The sequence below is a fragment of the Monodon monoceros genome, unplaced genomic scaffold (genome assembly GCF_005190385.1).
Source record: "Monodon monoceros isolate NGI ecotype Baffin Bay Population unplaced genomic scaffold, NGI_Narwhal_1 Super_Scaffold_10, whole genome shotgun sequence".
Taxonomy (NCBI): Eukaryota; Metazoa; Chordata; class Mammalia; order Artiodactyla; family Monodontidae; genus Monodon; species Monodon monoceros.
Genome location: NW_021703766.1, coordinates 57,541,117 through 57,561,035, shown reverse-complemented (window position 1 = coordinate 57,561,035; position 19,919 = coordinate 57,541,117). Strand labels below are relative to the sequence as shown.

The 19,919-nt window shown below is 45.9% G+C and overlaps 1 protein-coding gene across 1 annotated transcript in view; it reads left to right on the top strand.

The window, feature by feature from the left end:
• Nucleotides 1–13,199: 13,199 nt before the first annotated feature.
• Nucleotides 13,200–19,919, top strand: part of ZNF606 (zinc finger protein 606) — a 66,832-nt gene continuing 60,112 nt past the window's right edge. The window contains exons 1-2 of the mRNA XM_029240486.1: nucleotides 13,200–13,568; nucleotides 14,721–14,816. The gene's annotated coding sequence lies outside the window, so the exon portion shown is untranslated. The remainder of the gene's footprint in view (nucleotides 13,569–14,720; nucleotides 14,817–19,919) is intronic.

Sequence of the window (19,919 nt, the reverse complement as noted above, 5' to 3'; positions counted from 1 at the left end):
TGAGCAAATGCTGTTGGAAAAATGGTGTCAATAGACTTGCTCCAATGCAGGGTTGCCACAAACTTTCAATATGTAACAAATGCGATATCTGCAAGTGGCAATAAAGCAAAATATGCCTGTGCATGTATGGCGATGAACGTTAGCCAGATATACTGTGGCGATCATTTCATAGTACAGTAGTCCCCCTTATCTGAGGTTTCACTTTCCGTGGTTTCAGTGCCCCTGGATCAGTGGCAGTCTGAAGACATTAAATGGAAAATTCCAGAAATATGAAACAGTTCGTAAGTTTCAAGTTGCAGGAGACGACATTCGCCTAACTTTTATTACAGGATATTGTTATAGTTGTTCAGTTTCATTATTAGTTATTGTTTTTACCTCTTACTGTGCCTAATTTATAAAGTAAATTTTCTCAAAGGTATGTATGTATAGGGACAGAACATAGTGTATATGGAGTTCAGTACTGTCCGTGATTTCAGGCATCCACTGGGGGTCTTGAAACGTATGCACCTTGAGTAAGGACCCATAAAACTTTTCTTAGAGGAGGAGATTTCTTATGATGTTTTAAAATTTATTTATTTATTTATGGCTGCATTGGGTCTTCGTTGCTGTGCGCAGGCTTCTCATTGTGGTGGCTTCTCTTGTTGCAGAGCACTGGCTCTAGGCACGTGGGCTTCAGTAGTTGTGGCATGCAGGCTTCAGTAGTTGTGGCTCACGGGCTCTAGAGCGCAGGCTCAGTAGTTGCGGCTCACGGCCTTGGTTGCTCCGTGGCATGTGGGATCTTCCCGGACCAGGGCTCAAATCCATATCCCCTGCATTGGCAGGCGGATTCTTAACCACTGTGCCACCAGGGAAGTCTGTGATAATGTTTCAATTTCTTTTAAAATCAGACGAGGAAAAAATGAACATAGTGAGTACTACATCCTGGAATATATTCATCTTTATACCAGCGTGGTCATAAAATATAACTTTTTAAAAATTGAAGTAAAGTTGGCTTACAGTGTTGTGTTAGTCTCTGCTGTACGTTAAAGTGATTCAGATCTGTATATACATATAGATATACTTTTTCAGATTCTTTTCCATTATAGGTTATTACAAGACTTTGAATATAGTTCCCTGTGCTATACAGCAGGAACTTGTTTATCTATTTATATATAGTAGTGTGTACCTGTTCATCCTAAACTCCTAATTTATTCCCCCCCTTCCACTTTGGTAATCATAATTTTGTTTTCTATGTCTGTGGGTCTATTTCTGTTTTCATTTGTATCATTTTTTAGCTTCCACATATAAGTTATAGGTATTTGTCCTTCTCCGTCTGACTTACTTCACTTAGTATGATAATCTCTAGGTCCATCCATGTTGCTGCAAATGACATTATTTCATTCTTTTTTTTATGAACGTGATATTCTGTTATATATATATTTCTATATAGATATAGATATAGATATCTCACATATTCTGTATCCATTCATCTGTCAATGGACATTTAGGTTGCTTCCACGTCTTGGCTATTGTAAGTAGTACTTCTATGAACATTGGGGTGCATGTATCTTTTTGAATTAGGGGTTTCTCTGGATGTATGCCCAGGAGTGGAGTTGCTGGATCATATGGTAAGTCTATTTTTAGTTTTTTAAGGACGCTCCATACTGTTTTCCATAGTGGTTGCACCAATTTACATTCCCACCAACCATGTAGGAGTGTTCTCTTTACTCCACACTCTCTCCAGCATTTATTATTTGTAGACTTTTTGATGATGGTCATTCTGACTGGTGTGAGGTGATAACTCATTGTTGTTTTGATTTGCATTTCTCTAATAATTAGTGATGTGGAGTATATTTTCATATGCCTTTTAGCCATCTGTATGTCTTCTTTGGAGAAATGTCTATTTAGGTCTTCTGCCCAATTTTGATTTTTTTTTTTGATATTGAGCTGTCTGAGCTATTTGTATGTTTTGGAAATTAATCCCTTGTCAGTCGTATCATTTGCAAATATTTTCTCCCATTCTGTAGGTTTTGTTTTCCTTTTGTTTATGGTTTCCTTTGCTGTGCAAAAGCTTATAAGTTTGATTAGGCCCCACTTGTTTACTTTTGCTTTTATTTCTTTTGCCTTAGGAGACTGACCTAAGAAAACATTGCTACAATTTATGTCAGAAAATGTTTTGCCTATGTTCTCTTCTAGTAGTTTTATGGTGTGATTTCTTATATTTAAGTCTTTAAGCCATTTTGCGTTTATTTGTGTGTATGGTGTGAGGGAGTGTTCTAACTTCATTGATTTACATGTTGCTGTCCAGCTTTCCCAACACCACTTGTTGAAGAAACTATCTTTTTTCCATTGTGTATTCTTGTTTTCTCTATCGAAGATGAATTGACCATAAGTGTGTGGGTTTTTATTTCTGGGCTGTCTATTCTGTTCCTTTGATACATATGTCCACTTTTGTGCCAATACCACACTGTTTTGATTACTGTAGCTTTGTCATATTGTTTGATGTCTGGGAGGGTTATGCCTCTAGCTTTGTTCTTTTTCCTCAGGATCGCTTTTGCAATTCTGGATCTTTTGTGGTTCCATATAAATTTTAGGATTATTTGTTCTAGTTCTGTGAAAAATGTCATGGGAAATTTGATAGGGATTGCATTAAATCTATAGACTGCTTTGTGTAGTATGGCCATTTTAACTATAATTCTTCCAATCCATGAGCATGGGATATCTTTCAATTTCTTTGAATCATCTTTAATTTTCTTTCTTTCTTTTTTTTTTTACATATTTATTGGAGTATAATTGCTTTACATTGTGTATGATAATTTTCTTTATCAATGTTTTATAGTTCTCAGCATATAAATCTTTCACCTCCTTGGTCAAGTTTATTCCTAAGTATTTTATTTTACTTTTTATTTTTTTATTTTATTTTATTTTTTTGATGTGATTTTTAAAAGGGTTTTTTTTTGTTTTTTTTTTACTTTTTCTGATATTTCATTGTTACTGTAAAGAAATGCAACAGATTTCTGCATGTTAATCTTGTATCCTGGACTTCCCTGTGGGCACAATGGTTAAGAATCCACCTGCCAATGCAGGGGACATGTGTTCGAGCCCTGGTCCAGGAAGATCCCACATGCTGCGGAGCAACTAGGCCCATGCGCCACAACTACTGAGCCTGCACTCTAGAGCCCTCGAGCCACAACTACTGAGCCTGCGTGCCACAACTACTGAAGCCCGCGTGCCTAGAGCCCATGCTCTGCAACAAGAGAAGCCACTGCAGTGAGAAGCCCGCACACTGAAACAAAGAGTAGCCCCTGCTCGCCACAACTAGAGAAAGCCCATGCACAGAAACGAAGACCCAACACAGCTAAAAAAAAAAAAAAAAAGCCCGTGGCTGCTGATGCCAGACCTGCCCTAGCCACAGGGGCGCCAGATGCCCCAGGGGGTAAACCCTTGGAAGTCACACAGCTGCAGGGAATCAGCTCAGATTTCAGCCCTGCCTCTGCATGTGGGTAACCTGCAGGCACTCGTGCTCCAGACCTTGTAGAGGTTGAGCTGAGCCCACTGTGAGCACGCTGAGAATGAGGCTGCTATGGGGGGGGCATGCCCTCCCCTTTACGTGGACATTGACAATGGCCTCCCCAGTTGTGGCCTGGACCACACTCCAGGCCCTTTGGGCTGTCCCCACACAGCTGACCTCAATCCTCTCCCTGGATCTGTCTGTTGAAGCCTGAGTTTCAGCCCCCAGGCACTGCATACTACAGCTGGTGAGATCTCTGGCTGGGAAGTGCAGCAAGGTGACCAGGACCGTCTGTGCTGCTCTGTCTCAGTCCTGCCTGATGCAAGGTTGCTGCACTCACCTCTGAGCCTCTGAGGCTCCCTATCTGTGCTGGCTGATCTCCCAGCCAGGGAGGATTGCCAGGGAAAAGGAACCCTTCCTCCTTCACAGCCCCCTCCCATGAGCACAGGTCCCGTCCAATTCCTTTTTTTTCCCCCTTTGGTCCTACCCAATCTGGGGATCTTTCTTGCAGCTTTGGTTGTATGAGATCTTCTGCCAGCTTTCAGTAGGTATTCTGTGAGAACTGTTCCACGTACAGATGTATTTTCGATGTACTTGTGGGAGGACGTGGGCTCCATGTCCTATTTCACCATCTTGATCTCTAGCTTATTAGATCTTTTTTCAAATATAACTTTTTGTTTGTTTGTTTTTGGTTTTTGGCCGCACAGTGTGGCTTGTGGAACCTTAGTTCCCCAGCCAGGGATTGAACCCACACCCTCAGCAGTGAAAGCACAAAGTCTTAACCACTGGAGAGCCAGGGAATTCCCATCAAATATAACTTTTAATGTTATTTTGTTGAAGCTCACGAATGTAACTTTTTTACATAAAAATTTATTTATTTATGGCTGCATTGGGTCTTCACTGCTGCCCACGGACTTTCTCTAGTTTTGGTGAGTGGGGGCTACTCTTGGTTGCCGTGTGCGGGCTTCTCATTGTGGTGGTTTCTCTTATTGCAGGGCATGGGCTCTAGGCACACAGGCTTCAGTTGTTGTGGCTCGTGGGCTCAGTAGTTGCGGCTCATGGGCTCATTAGTTGCGGCTTGTGGGCTCTAGAGCGCAGGCTCAGTAGTTGTGGTTCGTGGGCTCCAGAGTGTAGGCTCAGTAGTTGTGGCGCAGGGGCTTAGTTGCTCCAGGCATGTGGGATCTTCCCGGGCCAGGGCTCGAACCCGTGTCCCCTGCATTGGCAGACAGATTCTCAACCACTGTGCCATCAGGGAAGTACCACAGATGTTAAGTTTTGATATTACTTTTATGGGGCAAAACCACACAGGACCCACAAAAGTCCTAATACAACCCTGGGTCCCTGCCTTTGCTCGGTCTGCTTAGGTGTATACAGTGTGTCTGAGCCCCATGCCTGCTGTAACAGGTTACATTCTTCTGGCGTCTCTGCCTCGGTTCGTGTGGTGCGTATGAGCTCCTGCCTGGCCTAGGCAAAGCTTGGTGCAACGGCTGAAAACACGGTCAATTAACTCCCGCAGCTCTAGAAGCCACAAGTCCAGAGTCACTTGCCCTGAGCTCGTGCCCAGGTGTCTCCCAGGCTCGTTCCTTCTGAAGGCTCCAGGGAAGAGTCTATTTCTTGGCCTTTTCTCAGCTCTTGGTGTCCCCACATTTTTATGCCTTGTGGTCCCTTCCTCCCCACCTTCTCTGCGATCTTCACGACCTCTGTGCTCACATCGCTGTCCTCCTTCTCTGCCCCCCTCCCACTTAACACCCTTCAGGAGCTTCCCATCTGAGAAATGAAACCCAGCCTCCTTGGGAGCAGCGTGTGATACACCTGCCGTGTCCCTGGCTCCCAGGACTTGGAGCGGGAGGTGGAGAAGCCATATCAGGCCCAGTAACCCGCCACCCCCATAACCTCCCCGTTCCATAGACCCAGGCACAACATAGAGGAAAGCCCCTTGCTGGAACTTCAGGGTGGCAACGGGGAAGCCTTAAAGCCAGCCTGGGCCCTGCAGGCTGCGCGGGTCCCCCAAGTACCATAGCAAATGCTTCTGGGCTCCTCTCCCTGGGGAATGGGGAGGAGCTCCAAGGGCTGCTTTATCTGCCTTGCTGCACGTCACCACGCCACAGGAACCTGGACCACTCAGCGCCTGCGGATGCGGAAGAGGCTCGTGCCTCTGCAAAGCCTCATGTGTCACCCGGCTTCCCGGGGCAGCGTGCGGAACCGGGAACCCTGTTTTCTGTAAACGGCAAGTCCATTCTGAACCGAGGGCCTGGAGACGCCCTAATCTCAGCACTCATGCGTGATGGACCTGCTCCAGACGTTGTGATGGGGCCTGACCACATGGTGGGCAGCCAGGCACCAATGACCACGTGCACGACGGATAAAAATCCCGCCCGCGACCCCATGGACTCCTGGAGCTGGCGACAGGAGGGTGCACCCGCGCACAGAATGGCCCTTCTCACCCCTGACTCTTGTTCCTGCTGTGCCCTCCGCCTGGTGTTCCCCTCTTGTTCACCATGAACTCATTGACACTCCTCCCACAAGCCTTCGCTATTCCACCCTGCGTCGCCTGGCTTTCGCATCCACGTCTGCTTTTGGGGGGCCCCTCAGTGTCCAATTCCTGCACTTTTGTTGACATTCCTAGGAAAGAGCGAGCCCTGTTCCATGCAGCCGGCCCTGGGAGGATGCAAGCTCACATGGGGTCACAGGGGCAAGACAGCACAAGGAGGGGCGAAGTCTCTTCAGGGGAAAGGGGAGCCCAGAGAGGCGTGGGGTCAGGGCCGCCCGAGGGCGAGTCCCCTCTGCTGAGCTTTCCCGGACAGACCCGGGCGTCCATCTGAACAAGCAGCCCGCGAGTCTCTGGGACAGGGTCTGCGCCCCACCGACCTAGCGCAGGGGAGGGTTTCCGACAGGGCCCAGGGTCCGGGTCGGGGGCAAGCCTGGTCTGCAGCAGCGCCGGGGGGAACCGGTGTCCTTCTGACGGAGAGCAGACAGACGCAAGCCGCAGGCCAGATGGACAGGTGGTAAAATGGAGGCTCTCCAGTTACCGACTGAGCGAGAGAAGTGAGGCAGAGGCGTGCGGCACAGTGACATTTATGTAAAAAACAAAAATTAAAAGCACAGGTGCACGGAACTCGATGCATGTTGGGCAGGACGTGTGCAGGGACACGGTTTGCTGGGATGGCCTGGGGCGCTGCGGGCGGGGAGGGGGCTGGGACTGGAGCGGGTGGTGGGGTGAGAGCAGGGCTGGGTGGATGCAACACTGTAGGTCCCAGAGGAAAAAGAAGCGATCCGTGGGCACCGGGCCATGGAGATGTGGGCTGGAGCCCAAACTGGGCGCCCGCAGGCTCTCGGTGCGGCCGCCCTCTCACCTTCCTGCCGCGGCATCTGGGTGAGGTCCTCTACCAGGCTAGCGGCCAATCGGAAGCCGCCTAGGCTGTGTTCCCCGCCCCAATAAGCCCGGGTGTTACCGGGACACGGATTCGGTCGCCATGGTAACAGGGTGCCCTGTCCGGAGAGGGGGCGGAGAATGTGCAGTGTCTGCACTGCCTCTGAGCGGCGCTGTGCAAACGTGCTCCCTTTGCAATTCAGCTGCCAGATAAGGCCGAAATTCCAGACAAGTGAAGAAAGTTTTTCTTTTTGACTATGAGTGTGTCTCATATTTAGTATGTTAAAAAATTGTTTTAAAAATATTTATTTATTTGGTTGTGCCAGGTATTAGTTGAGGCAGGCGGGCTCCTTAGTTCCCGCACATGGGCTCCTTAGTTGTGGCATGTGGCCTCTTAGTTGCGGCATGCATGTGGAATCTAGTTCTCTGACCAGGCATGGAACCCGGGCCCCCTGCATTGGGAGCGCAGAGTCTTAACCACTGCGCCACCAGGGAAGTACCAAAAAAAGTTTAAAAAAAAGTATGTCTTGGTTAGTGTAATATGTCCCAGTATAAGATTTCCAGATTTAGCAACTTAAAAAATAGGAGAGGCCCAGTTAAGAATTGAATTGTAGATAACCATGAGTGTTTTTTAGGATTAGCATGTTTCACATTGAGTGGATTTTAAGAACTTCAAATAGATAAGCAGCAAGGATCTATTGTACAGCACAGGGAAATATAGCCATTATTTTGTAATTAATACAATAAATTTAAATGGAGTATATTCTATAAAAATACTGGACACTACGTTGTACACCTGAAACTAATATAATATCAGTTTCTATACTTCAATTTTAAAAAAGCGGTCAAAGCCCAAGTATAACAAAGGGATGATACCACATATGAAAAAGGAAAAAGAGGATTACCTTGTCTGCTATCGGACCATGTAATACCAATTAGTCAAATAAATATGAAATAGACACACGAAAAGCAAGTTTTGTTGCCTGTTATCAAAGATGCCTGCGGACTTCACTGGTGGCGCAGTGGTTAAGAATCCGCCTGCCAATGCAGGGGACACGGGTTTGATCCCTGGTCCGGGAAGATCCCACATGCAGCGGAGCAACTAAGCCCATGTGCCACAACTACTGAGCCTGCGCTCTAGAGCCCGTGAGACACAACTACTGAAGCCCGCGTACCTAGAGCCTGTGCTCCGCAACAAGAGAAGCCACCGCAATGACAAGCCCGCGCACCCAACTAGAGAAAGCCCGCGCGCAGAGACGAAGACCAAACACAGCCAAAAAAAAAGAGCCTGGGACTTCCCTGGCGTTCCAGTGGTTAGGACTTCGTGCTTTCACTGCAGAGGGCACGGGTTTGATCCCTGGTCGGGGAACTAAGATCCCGCGTGACCACCCAGTGGGAGACATGTGGTCAGCCCTGCACATCCCCATGGCCTGGCTCCTAGGGCTCTATAAATTTCCCAAGGTGAATCACCCCAAAGCCTGTCCCCTTCACAAACTGTTCTTTCGCTACTACCGGCCAGGTTTTCCGCTAATGCTTTATGTGCCAGACACTATTTTTACTCCACACCATAACCTGGTGGTGAGGGAACCTCAATCCCTGTGACATCAACGAGGAAAGTGAGGTTTAGAAACAAATCAGTGATGGGTCCAAGCTCACCCAGGGAGGCTTGGAATGCCACCACCTGGCGTTCCCCAAATTTCAGGCCCTGGGCGTCATCCCTACGACGGTGGTCATCTTCTTGTCTTCCTTTAAATTTGGCTCCTACGTTCACAGGTTTGTTGAGATAGAATTCACACACTACGCCACTCACCCACTTGAAGTGGACAATTCAGTGCTTTTAGTCTACACTCAGAGTTATGCAGACATCACCACAATCAGAGAACATTGTCATCACCCAATAAAGAAACATCAAACCCAGGAGCCACCACTTCCCATCATCCTCTCAGCCCTGGCAACCACTAACCTGCTTTCCATCTCTATGGATTTGCCTTTTCTGGACATTTCATGTAAATGGAATCATGTCTCATGTGGTCTTTTGTGTCTGGTTTCTTTCACCCACCATAATGTCTTCAAGGTTCATCAGTGTTGTAGCATCTATCAGAGCTTCATTCCATTTTATAGCTGAGTGATATTCCATTGTATGAATGGACCACGACGTGTTTATCTGTTTGTCAGCTGAGGGACATCTGAGCTGCCTCCACTTTTTGGTTATTGTGAATAATGCTGCTGTGAACAGGGTAGGTTTTGTGTATGTGTGTTTTCAAGTCTCTTGGGGATTTGAGTGGACTCGATTGGCCACATGGTAATTCTATGTTTAACTATTTGAAGAACTAACAGAGCATTTTCCAAAGTGGCTGCACGGTTTTACATTCCCACCACATTGTCTGAGGATTCCAATTAAAATCTATTCATTTTGACTTTGAAACTATATATTGGAGTGTATTCTCTCCTTGAAGCCTTAAATCTGCTAGGTTCCCAGGCCTGCCGGGAGAGGATTTCCGTCCTACCCGTGAAGCTGGGGCCTTATAAGTCACAGAATAGGTTCCAGGGCATTTCTGGGGGCGGGGCTTTGGGGGTGTGGGTGCCACAGAGGAAGTCCAGCCCTGGTTCCTCCTCGGAGGGCTTGTCATGTGACGCGGTTTATTCTTAAGTGTGACACTCCAGGTATGGGCTCGGCTGTCTGACTGATTCCGTCTAGTTCTCTCCTGATAAAAAGGAGTCTTAGAGAACCTCTGCAAGTAACCACACCGCTGTTACAGGGGAAGAAGCTGGGGAGAGCTATCTGTGGATTCTGACAGGGCTGTGAATGCAAGATGCCATCTTAAGAAGAACGCTTGTATGGGGGGCAGGATGCTGAGGTAGCCCCTGAGATCCTTGCCTGCGGGTACACACGCCCCCTATGGTCCCCGACCCTGAGTGGCCAGAGCAACCTGTGAGCGCGCTGGGGCCCTCGCTTTCGTGATTATGTTACATCATACAAGACTCGACAGAGTAGCCTGAAGAGACACTTTTCTCCTCTGACATAAAGGAAAATTAAACGGCCATATTGATATTTTTCCTTTGAGGTAATTTACCTTTTTATTAAAAACTTTTTTAGATTTTAACTTATTTATTTTTATTGAAGTAGAGTTGATTTACAGTGTTGTGTTAGTCTCAGGTGTACAGCAAAGTGATCCAGTTTTATATATATATATATATATATTCTTTTTCAGATTTTTTTCCCTTATAGGTTATTACAAAAATTTGAGGGCTTCCCTGGTGGCGCAGTGGTTGAGAGTCCACCTGCCGAAGCAGGGGACACGGGTTCGTGCCCCGGTCCGGGAATATCCCACATACCGCGGAGCGGCTGGGTCCGTGAGCCATGGCCGCTAAGCCTGCGCGTCAGGAGCCTGTGCTCCGCAACGGGAGAGGCCACAACAGTGAGAGGCCCACGTACTGAAGAAAAAAAAAAGTTGAGCACGCATGTTGGGGAGGGTCCTAGGGCAGGGCAGGTGTGGAAAAAGATACCAGATGATTGGCCAGAGGTAAACAGAGACCCGGAAGAACTGCCCTATATGAATGACTTAACCGCCTCTTTACTGGTCTCCTCCTCATTAGGGAGGATGCCCACACCCTTTCTCTCCGGGTGTGCATCTCTGCCTTGCTTCTGTCTTAACGAAACAAACTGCTTCTCTGTGTGCTCTCGCACTTGTTTTTGTGCTGTCTCTAATAATAAACTCTGTACCTGTTTTTGCCTCCGTGAGAAATGCACTTTTCACTGGGGGCAAAAGCCATGGGGTGTAGTGGCCAGGATTCCTGGTTTTCATCCAGGCTCCCCAGGTTCAATTCCTGGGCAGGGAATTAAGATCTTGCTTCACGCCACCACTCACTGCTGCCTCTCTGAGATCCTTCCCCCACACCCCCTACCCCTTGGTAACCCCAGGTCTGTTCTCTGTGTCTGTGACTCTGTTTCTGTTTCGTAGATATGTTCATTCGTGTCATATTTTAGATTCCACCTATAAGTAATATTATATGGTATTTGTCCTGAAAGAGCTAATTTTAACTGTGTTCTGTTTCTTTTAGAATCTAATCAGATATATGACTATTAGTTTCACATAATGTTTAAGATTTTTAAAAAATGTAACCTGGGACTTCCTTGGTAGTCTAGTGGTTAAGGCTCTGAGATTCCACTGCCAGGGGCACGGGTTCCATCCCTGGTCAGGGAAGTTCAACATGCTGCAGCACAGTGCGGCCAAAACAAACAAACAAAAAACATGTTCAACTAAGTTGAATTATCATTCTGACACATTTTTATATCAATGGTAATTATGATCCATGTGGTATCAACTGAAGGATAATTTCCAAGAACCTAACTTAACATTAAGAGATTGGACTCATGCTAATTTCTTAATTATTTAACGATCTTTGGATACTGGAACAATTTCTAAGTAAGTCAGAATACTGAAAGTCTGGCCACAAAGAATAGATTTGGTGTTTTTTTTTTTTTCTTTCTTGCCACACCATGCTGTTTGCAGGATCTTAGTCCCCTGAACAGGGATCAAACCTGGGCCCCCTGCAGTGAAAGCGTGGAGTTCTAACCACTGGACACCAGGGAATTCCCTAGATTTTGCATTTCTACCTTGACTTCATATTTGTACTCATTGTAGGGTAGCATAGATTTGGGTCGTGTTAATGAGTGTGCTTATTTTTGACACTTTAAAGTGTGTAAAGGATGTGTGTGGCTTTAGGGGGTAACATCATGCCTCTCAACATACCCATCCTCAACAGCCTTTGGGTTGTTGGGTCTTTTGACTTGTGGGGTGTGATGCTATCTCATTGTGGTCAGAACAGCAATTTAATCTGCAAAGGAAGGGGTGGCAGAATGGGTGAGAGTCGCTGTCCTAGTCGGCAAGGGCTGCCATAACAAAATACCACAGACAATGTGGCTTAAAGAACAGACGTTAATTTTCTCAGTTCTGGCGGCTGGACATTCAAGATCAAAATGTCGACAGCATTGATTCCTTCTGAGGTCTCTCTCCTTGGCTTGCAGATGACCACCCTCTCCCTGTGTCCTCACATGGTCGTCCCTCTGTGCATGCCTGTGTCCCAATCTCCTCTTCTTACATAGCAAGTCCACTGTGGCTGTGGAGTGATGTAGCTGAAAAATGACATTTTATGAAAGAACTACCCAACAACCTACGACTGATGCTTGCCTTCATTACCCACCTAATAAACAAAAACACCCAGGCACAGGATATAATATTTAAATGTCTTTGTCAAAATAAATAAATACATCTTTGTCTCTTATTTAAAAAACACAGGGCTTCCCTGGTGGCACAGTGGTTAAGAATCTGCCTGCCAATGCAGGGGACACTAGTTCAAGCCCTGGTCCGGGAAGATCCCACATGCCGCGGAGCAACTAAGCCCTTGAGCCACAACTCCTGAGCTTGCGCTCTAGAGCCCATGAGCCACAACTACTGAGCCCACGTGCCACAGCTACTGAAGCCCATGTGCCTAGAGGCCGTGCTCCACAAGAGAAGCCAATGCAATGAGAAGCCTGCGCACTGCAACGAAGAGTAGCTCCTGCTCTCCACAACTAGAGAAAGCCCACACACAGTAACGAAGACCCAACGCAACCAAATAAATAAATAAATTTATATATATAAAAAAAACCAATAACAACAAACCAAATAAACAAGTAAGGTGACATTTATTTTTACTTCATCTCCAGGAAGGTATATTTGTGAAGGTAGCATCTTCCACACCTGGTGTGAAGGGCAGGCTGTCCTCAGAGGCCTCACGAGGCCTGGAGACAATGGACTACAATTTCCAGAATGCCTCGCTCCAAGAGGTCGCAGACTGGACCCGCCCACTGCACCGCGAAGCCCCCTGGGAGATGTAGTAGGACACTCTAGGTGCTCGCGCGCCGCCTGGCGGACAAGGTTAGTGTGATTATGAGTTCCTAGACGCCCAGAACGCTCATCCTCAGGCTCCCCGGACCCTCTGGATGCCCGCCCAATAGTCGCTTCTGTGTGTTACAGTGAGATAAAGTGGTCTCAGTGCGTTCTAGACCTGGCCCGGGAGTCAGGACTTTGATTCCCGAAGGCCCTATTCCCAGCCTAGGCCCGGCCCCGCAAACCCATTGGGCGGTCCCCCCGCGCCGCCACGCCTTCTGGGAAATGTAGTCTGACTCCCTGGACGCCCTGGTCCAGAGTCGGCTGCAGGAATACAACTCCCAGAAGCTCCAGCGCAGCGGCGTCTCAACGTCCCGGGCTCCCCCGTCGCTCTCCCGCGTTGGTCGGTAGGTCGCGCCACAGCGTCTTCTGGTAAATGTAGTCTGACTCTCTGTGCGCTCAGGAACAGGGCTCCGGCAGTGGCGCACACGTGTTGGTTGGCAGGCCGCGCCGCGGGTCTCCTGGTCTCGGTAGTTTCCCCGGAGGGCGCTCTGGGCCGAGGTCTCCGGAGTCCGCGGTCTGGGGACGGAGTAACTGTCGGGAGAGCTGCGGGGTCCGGCCGGCCGGGGCCTGGGACGGACGGTGTCGGGAGCTGACTGGACCCGAGAACCGTGGCCCTGGCCCCTCCCTGTGTGCAGAGACTCCGGGGTGGGCGTTGCGGGTCGGACCTGACCGCCGTCGAGGTTTGTTACTCGCCTTTCCCAGCTCTGACTCGGTCGAGAGCTCGGAGTCGGAAGAGATGACGGCCACGGGGCTCTTGGCTGCCTGCCTCCCGGTGAGTGGCCTCTCCTCTCCCTCCCGATGGGCTGGGCCTGGACCCCAGGCTAGGGGGCATAACTCCCCCGACTTCGGACCCTCAGCCCGTCGTTCTGGCCGAGGAGGGATGAACAGAACAGGCAGAAAACTGCCTTGTCCTGCAGTCCTTAAGTGTATCAGTAAAGCCCTAGAGCCAGTGAAGATCTAGTCACAAAGCCCCCCGGCAAGAAACTTCCTGACCCGAATGGCTTCAGCTACCACCCGTTTAATGAACAAACGATTCTGGTATTTCCATCATCTGGAATGATTTGTCTAAAAGAGGGAGCATGTCTCTGTTAATTCTTATGAAGCCCGCGTAACCTGTGTTCCAAAAGTTGTGCACTTCTCTCAGCTCAGGCTCCTCCTTTGAAAGGACAAAAAAACAGACTCCAGGAAGTGGCAACTACTTTCTCAGACTGTCCAGGGTTAAGTGAATTTCCGTTAGAGAAAGTGCTGACTTAGCATTGCGCTCAGCCTGGAGAACTCTTGGCAAATGTTAACATTATTATCAGCAGTTAATAACATCATCTTTTTATGCCTGATGTATAAAAAGGAAGAGGAATCCTGAAGGATGACTGTACATTTTGATCTTGTGGAGGATCCCTAGTTTATCAAGAAATGCGTGAGATTCTTAGGGGGTAAACATTTCAGTATTATGGGGGCTCTCCTCTGAAATGGCTGATGGAGGCCCCCAGATCCCCCGGGGAGCCTTGAGTATCCCTCAGAAGCCAGAACCTTCTCAGGACATCTCTCTGTACGCCTGAGTCCATCCTCACGTTCTCATGTATGCTGCTCCCAGCCCTTGTGGGAGCTTTGCAGAGATCAGGGTCTTAGCTAAGCAGACACGACGGTGACATTTCAGGGGCAGTTAACCTTCGATGATGTGGCTGTGGACTTCACTCAGGAGGAGTAGGGGCTGCTGGGCCCTGGCCAGAAGGCCCTGTACCACAGCATGATGCTGGAGACCTTTAGGCACTTGGTCACTGTGGGTGAGGCTGTGCCTTGTGTTGACTTGCATCTGCCTGGGGTCTTGGCAGAGTGGGTGTGACCTGGCTGGGAGTGTGGGGTCATTGAACTCTAGAAGGGTTTCTCTTCTTCCAAGCCCTCAAGGCCTGATCTCTCACTTGGACAGTGTCTTGGATCTCCAAACCAGCTATCGTGGTCCAGCTAGAACTCGGAGTAGAGCCATGCATAATGGACAGAGGACTCTCCCAAGATTCCTGCCCAGGTGAGAAAGGATCTTTACAGTCAATGTTTATATTTTCCTTCATATCTACCCTTTCGTATACTCTTCACTCCCTTTGGTATTTCCATAATTCCTCCTAGGATCATTTTCCTTTTGTCTGAAGAGCTCCCTTTATCATTTCTTTTAGAGTGACAGAATTCCCCCACTTTGTGTTTGCCTGAAAATGTCTTTATTTCATCTTCATTTTGGAAAGATACTTTAAGCAGAGAATTTTAAGTTGGCAGTTCTTTTGTTTTTTTTTTTTTCAGCCCTTTAAAGACACCATGCTATTGTTTTCTGTATTCCATGGTTTCTGTTGAGAAGTCAACTCTCTGTCTTATTATTGTTACTTTGAAGACAGTGGGCCTTTTTGTATGTATTTTTGCTAACAGTGCTTTGTTAAATACACAAATTTTAAGCGTACGATTGAAAATTTTTGACAAACGTGTACCTATATGTAATCATTCAAATTGAGCTTGAGGACATTTACATTACCTCACAAATTCCTTTTGTTACCTCTTTCCATTTAAAAAAATTTTTATTATTTATTTTTGGCTGTGTTGGGTCTTTGTTGCTGCACGTGGGCTTTCTGTAGTTGCAGTGAGCGGGAGCTACTCTTCGTTGCGGTGCGCGGGCTTCTCACTGTGGTGGCTTCTCTTGTGGAGCACAGGCTCTAGGCACGCGGGCTTCAGTAGTTGTGGCACTTGGGCTCAGTAGTTGTGGCTCGCGGGCTCTAGAGCACTGTCTCAGTAGTGGTGTGTGGGCTCAGTAGTTGTGGTACACGGGCTTAGTTGCTCCGCAGCATGTGGGATCTTCCCGGACCAGGGCTCGAACCCGTGTCCCCTGCGTTGGTCGGCGGATTCTTTTTTTTTTTTTTGCGGTACGCGGGCCTCTCACTGTTGTGGCCTCTCCTGTTGCGGGGCACAGGCTCCGGAAGCGCAGGCTCAGCGGCCATGGCTCACGGGCCCAGCCGCTCTGCAGCACGTGGGATCTTCCCGGACCGGGGCACGAACCCGTGTCCCCTGCATCGGCAGGCGGACTCTCAACCACTGTGCCACCAGGGAAGCCCGGCAGGCAGATTCTTAACCACTGTGCCACGAGGGAAGCCCACCTCTTTGCATTTAACAAAGGCAACCACTGTTCAGATTTTTTCCACCATAGAACTTTTGCCTTTTCTAGAACTTCATATAAAGAGAATCATACATTATTTCTTTTGTGTAAGGCTTACCTTAAGATTTTTGAGATTCATCCATGACATTGTATGCATTGTTAGCTTGTTTCTTTTTACTGTTGAGTAATATTCCATTTTTTGAATGAACCACAATTTATTTATCCATTATCTTGTTGATGAACATTTGAGTTGACTCTCGTTTTGGGCTTTTATGAGTAATGCTACTATGAACATTTTTGTACAGTGCTTTTAGTAGAACCATGTTTTTATTTCTCTTGGGAAAATATCTAGGGGTGGAATTGCTGGGTCATGAATTAACAAGGTCTGATTTTATCAACTTTTTGTTTTATGGTTAGGTTTGTGTGTGTGTGTGTGTGTGTGTGTGTGTGTGTGTGTGTGTGTGTTTTAAATGTCCTAATGAAGCTTTGCCAAAACTCCAAACATATTCTCCTGTTTTCTTCTGGTAGTTTTATAGTTTTTGCTTGTATATCAAGACTTAATATCTACCTTTAATTAATTTTTATGTAAGTGTGAGGTAGTAGACAAGGCATTTATTTTTCTTATGGTTGTCCAGTTGTTTCAGCACCGTTTAATGAAAAAATTTTCCTTCATAGTATTGTTGAAAATCTATTGAATGTATATGTGTGGATCTATTTTGTTGCTCTCATCTCTTCCGTTGATCTATTTTGCTTGTCTTGTGCCAACATGATATGTCCTTTTTTTATATTCATATTTTGACCCACGTTTCAGTAGATCTATTTTTTATTTATGTACCACCTCAACTTCCGATTAGAATGGAAAGTATGGATAAAGCTAGTGTTAGGTTTAGATTGATTGATGGTGAGATTTGATATAGGATTGATAGGGGTGCAAGTTTTTGTCACGTTAGTAGGATTAGGCCTGCTCTTAAAGGGATGCCTTGTGTTACTTCGGGCACTCAAAAGTAAAAAGGGGATAGTCCTAGTTTTATAGCAATGAAATAGAATGAATTAGCTTTTTCATAGCCATGAAAAAGAATGAATTAGTCCTGTTTTAATGAGACTTTCAGGAAACAATAATTTAATCATAAAATATCATCTTGAAAATGAACACACTCTTATCAGTATCGACTGGTAAATTAATTGTGTTATCCAAAATGGCCAACAAATCCTAGCTAGTATGAACAGGATATTAAATTCATTAATGATTCATACAACTGTTTTGAGCATACAAATAATCTCTGGTTTTATACCCACTACATTTAAGAATTCTGTAAACTGTGAGGCATTCGATGTGTTTAATGTGGCAGGAAATCATAATAAATGTTTCATTATTTTATTTTGTTCAGTCCTTTTCTCATTAAGCATGCAAACACTGTCATAACCATCTTGGGTTTCACTTCCACGAGGTCATCATGTAAGGCATATATCCGGGCACTGATCTTATCGGTGTTATCATTGTTGATGCTGTTGGGTTGAATAGCTTTGTGATGGTTCATTGGCCGGAGTGTAGTAGGTTAATGATGCCTGCTATTATAAGTAGTAGGGATTCGGTGGCCTGTGTTAGAAAATATTTAGTGGAGGCTTCTATGGCTCGTGGATTAAAGTTTTTTATTGTAATAGAGATGATGGCTATTATATTTATTTTGAATCCAATTCAGGCTAGTAGCCAGTGAGAGCTGGTAATTACTATTATAGGTCCTAAAATGACAGTTGTCAGGATAATGGTAAAGATAATGGGATCTATTAGTACGGGAAGGATATAAACCAACATTTTCGGGGTATGGGCCCGATAGCTCTTTTACCTTACTGTAGAATGTAGTGTAATATGGTAGCACGGAGAACTTTGAATTCTTAAGGGTAGGTTCAATTCCTATGATTCTAGAAATAAGAGGGTTTGAACCTCTGTTATTTACTCTATCAAAGTAACTCTTTTGTCAGACATATTTCTTATGTTTGTGGAGGGATGCTTGCTGTTATGACGCGCAGTGATACATGTCATATGCATAGGGCTAGTGTTAGAGGTAGGAAGCTTTTTCAGAGTAAGTGTGTTGCTTGGTCATGCCGAAATCGAGGGTAGGATGCTCGAATCCATAGGAAAGATATTGTTAGTAGTAGTGTTTTAATGATGAAGTTAATTGTATATAGTTCTGGGTGTAGGGGTTGTGGAATGCTCCTAGAAATAGAATTGTGAATATATTTATTGTAATGATGCTGGCGTATTCTGCTAGGAAGAACATGGCGAAGGGGCCTGCTGCGTACTCTACATTGAAGCCAGACACGAGTTCGGATTCTCCTTCTGCTAAGTCAGAAGGGGCTCGGCTGGTTTCTGCTAGGGTGGAAATAAATCATGTTATGGCTAGTGATCAGGATGGGAAGATTAGGCACAACTGTTCTTGCGTTGTGGTCAGGGTTGATAGGGTGAAGGCCCATTTATTAAGAGCACTGATAAGAGGATGATTGCTAGTGTTACTTCGTATGAGATTGTTTGTGTTACTGCTCGTAGGGCTCCAATTAATGCGTATTTTGAGCTGGAGGCCCAGCCAGATCATAGAATAGAGTATACGGCTAGACTTGATATTGCTAGTATGAATAATACTCCTAGTTTTATGTTGATGAGGGGGTATGGCATGGGTAGGGAGATTCATATTGTGAGGGCTAGGGTTAGGGCTAAGATGGGTGCGATGATAAATATGGAGGTGGAGGCTGTAGCTGGTCGTAGGGGTTCCTTAGTGAATAGTTTAATTGCATTGGCAATGGGTTGGAGTAGGCCGTGAGTTCCTACAATGTTTGGTCCTTTTTGGAGTTGTATATAGCCTAGGATTTTACGTTCTACTAATGTCAAGAATGCCACGGCTAGGAGAATAAGAATGATGAGCATTAAAATGTTAATTATAAACGTTTTGTTAGAGAGAGGATTTGAACCTCTGGGCATAAAGGTTTAAGTTTTATGCAATTACCGGGCTCTGCCACCCTAACAAAACCCTGGTCTTGGGTGGTTAGTTTGTGCTTGCTTATTTCCTCTTTTTTTTTTTTTTTTTTTTTTTTTGTGCTTTCTTATTAAGTTGAGATTAGATCATTAATTGTTTTGAAGGCGCTTTTTAAAGTGGGCCTTTTTTCTCTTGTCTTTTCATACTGGGAGAAATGTGTAATAGATAGAAACCGACCTGGATTATTCCTGTCTGAACTCAGATCACTAGGACTTTAATCCTTGAACAAACGAACCCTTAATAGCAGTTACACCATTGGGATGTCCTGATCCAATATCGAGGTCGTAAACCCTATTGTCGATATGAACTCTAGAATAGGATTGCGCTGTTATCCCTAGGGTAACTTGTTCCGTTGATCAATTTTTCGGATCAATAAGTGATATTATGCTTTGGCTAGTTGGTCTAGGCTTTAATCACTTGGAGGGTTTTTTGTGCTCCAAGGTCACCCCAACTGAAATTGTCAACCCATGTGAAATTTTGTTATTCCTTGGCGGTTTGAGATTATGGTTTTTTGGGTTGATTAATTGAAGCTCCATAGGGTCTTCTTGTCTTGTTATTCCCGCCTCTTCATCGGTGGGTCAATTTCACTGACTGAAAGTAAGAGACAGTAAAATCCTCGTGTGGCCATTCATACAAGTCCTTATTTAGAGAACAAATGATTATGCTACCTTTGCATGGTCAGGATACCATGGCCGTTTAATGGTTGTCACTGGGCAGGCGGTGCCTCTAATACTGGTGATGCTAGAAGTGATGTTTTTGGTAAACAGGTGGGGTTTGCATTTGCCGAGTTCCTTTTACTTTTTTTAATCTTTCCTTGAGTGCACGCCTGTGTTGAGTTAACAGTGCATTTAATAAATAGATTAGTGTTGGATTGTATTTATTTACTGTTAATTATCAGTATATTATTAGTTGCTGATGTAAGCTTGTGCAAGGAGAAATATTTCTTGTTACTCATGTTAACAGTATT